At 35.2% G+C, this 7,297-nt stretch overlaps 1 pseudogene; it reads left to right on the forward strand.

Moving 5' to 3' along the window:
* The first annotated feature begins 6,978 nt into the window (after window positions 1–6,978).
* On the forward strand, window positions 6,979–7,086 carry LOC128567095 (uncharacterized; annotated as a pseudogene).
* The last annotated feature ends 211 nt before the right edge of the window (window positions 7,087–7,297 follow it).

Below are 7,297 nucleotides of genomic sequence, written 5' to 3' on the forward strand. Positions count from 1 at the left end.
AACAATGGGAACCTGCATACCCATACAAAAACATAAAAGCTAAACAACCTTATGCTGAAGGATAGATGGGTTACAAATGAGATTAAGAAGGAAATCACCAAATGTTTGGAATAAAACAACATTCAAGACATGAATTACTAGAACCTATGGGATACTGCAAAGGTAGTTCTAAGAGGGAAATTTCTAGCACTGCAAGCCTCCTCAAGAAAACGGAAAGAGAGGATGTTAATAACTCAATGGGACATTTCAAGCAACTGGAGAAGGAAGAACACTCCAACCCCAAACCCAACAGAAGGAAAGAAATAACCAAAATGAGAGCAGAATGAAATGAAATTGAAAACAAAAGAATTATACAACAGATCAATAAATCCAAAAGTTTGTTTTTTGAAAAGATCAATAAAATAGATAAAACTTTGGCCAACCTAACCAGGAAAAAAGAGTAAATTCTCTAATTTCATCAATCAGAAATGGTAATGATGAAATAACAAAAGACTCCCCAGAAATTCAAAAAATCCTTTTTTCTTTTCTTTTCTTTCTTTTTTTTTTTTTTTTTTGCAGTTTTTGGCCGGGGCTGGGTTGAACCCACCACCTCCGACATATGGGGCTTGCGCCCTACCCCTTTGAGCCACAGGCACCACCCACAAAAAATCCTTAATGAATACTACAAGAAACTCTACTCTCAGAAACATAAAAAATCTGAAAGAAATTGACCAATACCTGGAAGCACGCCACCCACCAAGACTTAGTCAGAATGAAGTGGAAATGTTGAACAGGCCTGTATCAAGTTCTGAAATATCATCAACTATACAAAATCTCCCTAAAAAGAAATGCCAAGGACAAGATGGCTTTTCGTCAGAATTCTGCCTAACCTTTCAAGAAGACCTAGTACCTATATTACTAAACCTCTTCCAAAATATAGAAAAAGAAGAAGTATTACCCAACACATTGTATGAAGCAAACATTACCTTGATCCCCAAACCAGGGAAAGACCCAAGCAGAAAAGAAAATTATAGACCAATATCACTAATGAATATTGATGCTAAATTACTCAATAAGATGCTAACAAACATAATCCAATAACACATCAAAAAAATTATACACCACGACCAAGTGGGATTTATCCCAGGGTCTCATGGCTGGTTCAATATACGTAAATCTATAAATGTAATTCAGCAGATAAAAAAACTAAAAATAAAGACCATATGATACTTTCAATTGATGTAGAAAAAGCTTTTGATAATATCCAGCATCACTCCATGATCAGAACACTTAAGAAAATTGGTATAGAAGGGACATTGCTTAAACTAATAGAGGCCATCTACAGCAAAACCACAGCCAATATCATATTGAATGGAGTTAAATTGAAATCATTTTCACTTAGATCAGGAGCCAGGCAAGGTTGCCCATTGTCTCCATTGCTCTTTAACATTGTAATGGAAGTTTTAGCCATTGCAATTAGGGAAGAAAAGGTGATCAAGGGTATCCACATAGGGTCAGAAGAGATCAAACTTTCACTCTTTGCAGATGATATGATTGTGTATCTGGAAAACACTAGGGATGCTACTCCAAAACTTTTAGAAGTGATCAAGGAATATAGCAATGTCTCAGGCTACAAAATCAACACCCATAAATCTGTAGCCTTTAAATATACCAACAATAACCAAGCCGAACAAACAGTCAAGGACTCTATTCCTTTCACACTAGTGCCAAAGAAAATGAAGTATTTGGGAGTATACCTAACAAAGAACGTGAAAGATTTCTACAAAGAGAACTATGAAACTTTAAGAAAAGAAATAGCTGAAGATGTTAACAAACGGAAAAACATACCATGCTCATGGCTGGGAAGAATCAACATTGTTAAAATGTCTATACTACCCAAAGCAATATATAATTTTAAAGCAATTCCTATTAAAGCTCCATTGTCATATTTTAAAGATCTTGAAAAAAAAAACTTCATTTTATATGGAATCAGAAAAAAATCTCGAATAGCCAAAACATTACTCAGCAATAAAAACAAAGCAGGAGGAATTATGCTTCCAGACCTGAGATTGTACTATAAATCGATAGTGATCAAAACAGCATGGTACTGGCACAAAAGCAGTAAAGTAGATGTTTGGAACAGAATAGAGAACCAAGAGATGAATCCAGCTACTTAACGTTATTTGATCTTTGACAAGGCAATTAAAAATATTCAGTGGGGAAAAGATTCCCTATTTAACAAATGGTGTTGGGTGAACTGGCTAGCAACCTGTAGAAGATTGAAACTGGACCCTCACCTTTCACCATTAACTAACATAGACTCTCATTGGATAAAAGATTTAAACTTAAGACATGAAACTATAAAAATACTTGAAGAAAGTGCAGGGAAATCTCTTGAAGGAATAGGCCCGGGTGAATATTATGAGGGGGACTCCCCAGGTAATTGAAGCAATATGAAAAATACACTCCTGGGACCTGATCAAACAAAAAAGCTTCTGCACAGCCAAGAACATAGTAAATAAAGCAAACAGACAGCCCTCAGAATGGGAGAAAATATTTGCAGGTTATACCTCCGATAAAGGTCTAATAACCAGAATCCACAGAGAACTCAAACGTATTAGCGAGAAAAGAACACGTGATCCCATCTCAGGGTGGGCAAGGGACTTGAAGAGAAACTTCTCTAAAGAAGACAGATGCACGATCTACAAACACATGAAAAAAAGCTCATCATCCTTAATCATCAGAGAAATGCAAATCAAAATTACTTTGAGATATCACCTAACCCCAGTAAGAGTAGCCCACATAACAAAATCCCAAAACCAGAGATGTTGGGATGGATGTGGAGAAAAGGGCACACTTCTACACTGCTGGTGGGAATGCACACTAATACGTTCCTTCTGAAAGAATGTTTGGAGAATACTTAGAGACCTAAAAATAGACCCGCTATTCCATCCTATAATTCCTTTACTAGGTTTATACTCAGAATACCAAAAATCACAATATAACCAAGACATCTGTACCAGAATGTTTATTGCAGCCCAATTCATAATTGCTAAGTCATGGAAGAAGCCCAAGTGCCCATCGACCCACGAATGGACTAGCAAATTGTGGTACATGTATACCATGGAATATTATGCAGCCTTTAAGAAAGATGGAGACTTTACCTCTTTCATGTTTACATGGATGGAGCTGGATCATATTCTTCTTAGCAAAGTATCTCAGGAATGGAAGAAAAAGTATCCAATGTGCACAGCCCTACTATGAAGCTGAATTATAGCTTTCACATGAAGGCTATAACCAAACTATAGCACAAGACTATGGGGAAAGGGCCAAGGAAGGGCAAGGGAGGGGGGAGGTTAGAGTAGAGGGAGGTTAATGGGTGGGTCCACACCTATGGTGCATCTTAGAATGGGTATAGGTGAAACTTACTAAATGCAGAATACAAATGCTTACATACAATAACTAAGAAAATGCCATGAAGGCTACGTTGAACAGTTTGATGAGAATATTTCTGATTGCATTAGTTTTTGCTACCCATGTGGAGAATAAAGACCATTCGGACAGGCCTGTTTGAAAATGTTTAACTTCTAATAGCTTCCATTAAGACATTTTTACATGCATACCCCAGGAAAATGGGGAATGAAGAGAAGCTAGAATATCGGAGGAGACTAACAAATGGAAATACAAGAACTGTGGGGAGAATCTGGGGAAGATTTTTGCAGGAGGGAAAGAGGCTTGAGCAGAAGGTACGTACGGATGCAGGTGTGGAGAAAGGAAGATGCAGGATGTAACATAACAAACAATTTTGGAAAATGAATGAAGAACAAAACAACAGCAACAACAACAAAATCAGGAATGAGAACTCGATCAAGTTATGAATTAACAAAATTGTCAGAGTTAAAGTGGGTGAATGACTGTCAGAGAATCAATGCTTATGTTCAGTATAAACTGAGATCTTCTGTATTAGACATACAGAAAAGAAACTAAAGACACAACTTAATTCAGTTTTTAAAAACTTATTTATGTAGTAATAATAACCTGTAGCTAAATTATTATTTTTTTTTCTTTTTGGGAGCAAGATAAAAAAAAAAAAGTAGGGAAGATAAGGTTGTGATTGCAGAATGCAACTATTTTTATTTATTTATTATTAAATCATAGCTGTGTCATTAACACAATCATGGGGCACCATCCACTGGTTTTATAGACCATTTGACATATTTTCATCACACTGGTTAACACAGCTTTCCTGGCATTTTCTTAGTTATTGTGTACTGTTAATAATGTTGTGGTTAAATGTCAGTTACAGCATAAAATGAAAGGTGAAGTTGAAAGGAGACAGGGCATGGAATGAGGAAAGAAGGCTGAACTAAAACGTAGGGGAGTGGGAAGCACCTGTGGCTCAAAGGGGTAGGCGCCGGCCCCATCCCCATATGCCAGAGGTGGTGGGTTCAAATCCAGCCCCAGCCAAAAACTGCAAAAAAAAAAAAAAAAAGTAGGGAAGTTAATATCTTCACTTTATATCAATAAATATATATAAAGGGCCCCAGAGATGGAAAACTTAAGTATATTAAATCAAGTTAGAAGAGCAATTAATTAAAGACCTAAAATCAACACTATAAATAGACTATCAAGCACTGGGAAAAGGAGACGTGGCAGAGAAGATGATTCAATCTATGTAAAGCCATACATGTTATACAAGGGGATCAAAAATATTCATTTTCTAATATAAGAATAGAAATGTAAACATAATATTTAGAGTAATAAATGTAAACATCAAAGATCATTAAAAGGACTGCATCTAGGATGGAAATCAATGATGGAGAAAGAAAGACCAGGAGACAATTGCTATTCAGTATAAAATATTCGAGACTGAATTTGTGCATTACTCATACATATAGTACTGTTTAAAAATCAATTAGCATTAATTATTCTGTTTTTAAATTTCGGCCAATAGCAAGTGATCATTTCACTGATACGTTTATATCATCACCAGCCGTCACTGCTTTAAACAATTCTGTTTTGATAATTTTCCCTGCTCAGTTATACATGGAAGACTGTAGTTAGCATCTAATTTCCAGAGTTAGTAGTTAAGGCTCAATTTGAAGGCAGTAATTCACCCTTACTCCCTGCCCAAGTATGTGAACTTTTTCTTTTTCCAAAGTTTATTCCAGAACTGACAGAATTCACTGCCAGTTAGCATCTGGATCTTCAACTCTCAAAGGTCAAAATGGTAGCAAAAATAACAATGCTCAAAAATTTCTGCTGTCCGAAAGAAAGACATGGTAATATTTTATCTGTTTATTTGTTCTGGTTCTCATATTTTTCCCAAGCAGATGTCCAAACTATGTTTTACACTTTTCAGTATTTTCCAACAAAACTCAAAAAATTTATATCAAAACAGATGCACTGGGGAGCATAAGAAAAAAGTAATTTAAAATAACTTTTTATCTTTCCCAATGTGGGAAACCTCAGTAAATGATTCTGTGAAAACATCAAGTTCTAACTTATTCGTGCTTCCTTTATATAAACTAAGATCATATGTCTTCTGGGAATTGTTATGTCAGACGTTCAGGGAAGACCACAACCCTGAAATATAACCACAGCTTCTTACTATAAGTTTGACTCCAAACACCAAACACGGGTATTCTATTTCCTTCATTTATTAAACTCATTATAGCAATCTGACTTCATCTTTAAAAAAAAAAAAAACAAACATTATTCAACAACTATTAATTTATATCCTAGCTTACCCTCACTGTTCCCAAGGCCTTTGATAGAATAGTTTATTCTTAAATATACACGGAATGGGTAGTTTTCCATTCTCTGAACTCACAAATATTCTGAACATTTTATTCACTGGTCAAACAGCGTTATCCTTGCTATCTGTAACAATGTCCTAATTTCATTCCTTAGATGACTGGAAAATCTGGAAAAATGTAATCTTTAAATTCTATACCATTGCCTCTCCACGAGAGACTGATGATCTACCATAGATGTCATAAAATGATTGTGAAGTTTTAAAGGACTTTTTAAATATTTATTTTTGCTTCACATCATTGTTAAATATGTATTTAAAATACTTTTCTGTGCAACTTACAAATACATATATATAACTTGCTATATTATTTTAGTACATACATGTTTTAGACCAAATTCAAATGCCTTCAACCAGAAATATGTTATACTTTATTATATCTTAGGCTCCCTCACTATAAGACCCACCATTATTTTATGTTACACTAAGGGGAAAAAATACTGTCAATTAAACTATGATAAAATAGTTTACATTATTTAGAATACTTACTTTATTCGTATTAAAAAGCTACTACAACAGATTTAAACATATTTTATCAAATATCTTGCTCATATATAAAAAGAAAAAATAAATAGATAAGAATTGTTAAATCTTTCTATCTAGGGTTTTTAATTTTTTTTTAAGGTTGGAGTTGCCATGTCCACAGTTTTTTGGACAAAATCATCATCTCCCTATTAATAACATAGGTCTCTGATATTATTTTTTCAAGCTACTGCCTTGGACTGTACAAATCTTGATACCATATACAATCACATTCCTGATCTTTCCAGAAAGTCTAAGCAGGTTTTCATACAACAACTGAGTTTTATCTTTTCTCTCTCTTTTTTTTTTTTTTCCAGGTTTGAACCCTCCACCTCCTGTATTAGGGCCAGCACCCTATTCCTTGAGCCACAGGTGCTGCCCAACAATGGAGTTTCTTATTTCCTCAAGTATACTTAAAGAGTTTTGTTGACTGAAACATTGAGAACCAGCCGTTGTCTGCTCATGCTACCTGGAATTCCAAGCACTCTGGAATGGCAGCCATGTCAAATGGCTACTGCCCAACAGCCATCAATTTTAACATCCATTCAATCGGAGCAAAGTTTTAATTCAACAAAATACCCATCCTAGAATCAAAGGAATGTGGTTAAAGAAAAAGCAGGGTGTGTTAAAAACTGGATAGTACATTTGGGACTGAAAGACACACGAAGGAAATAAAGACCAATGTGCAATGCTGGCAAACAGCAGCCTCTTTGGTAGTGTCTGCAGCCCGAAGCTTGTGTAGGTTGCTCTTAGGGACCCTGGAGATGTTGGTTTCCAATACATGCTCATGTGATAGACCTTGTGCTGTCCCCAGTGTAGGCAATAAAATCATCAATTAGAAAGTAGAAACAAATTATGAAAAAATATAAAGAAAATAAAGACTTATAAAGAGGTTATTTGTTTGCTTGTATTTTTTTAAGATTGAGCCAGCCAGATACCATGTGTCATATCTAAATTCAAATAGCAGACTTCCTTTACATC

Source organism: Nycticebus coucang, chromosome 15 (assembly GCF_027406575.1).
Source record: "Nycticebus coucang isolate mNycCou1 chromosome 15, mNycCou1.pri, whole genome shotgun sequence".
Taxonomy (NCBI): domain Eukaryota; kingdom Metazoa; phylum Chordata; class Mammalia; order Primates; family Lorisidae; genus Nycticebus; species Nycticebus coucang.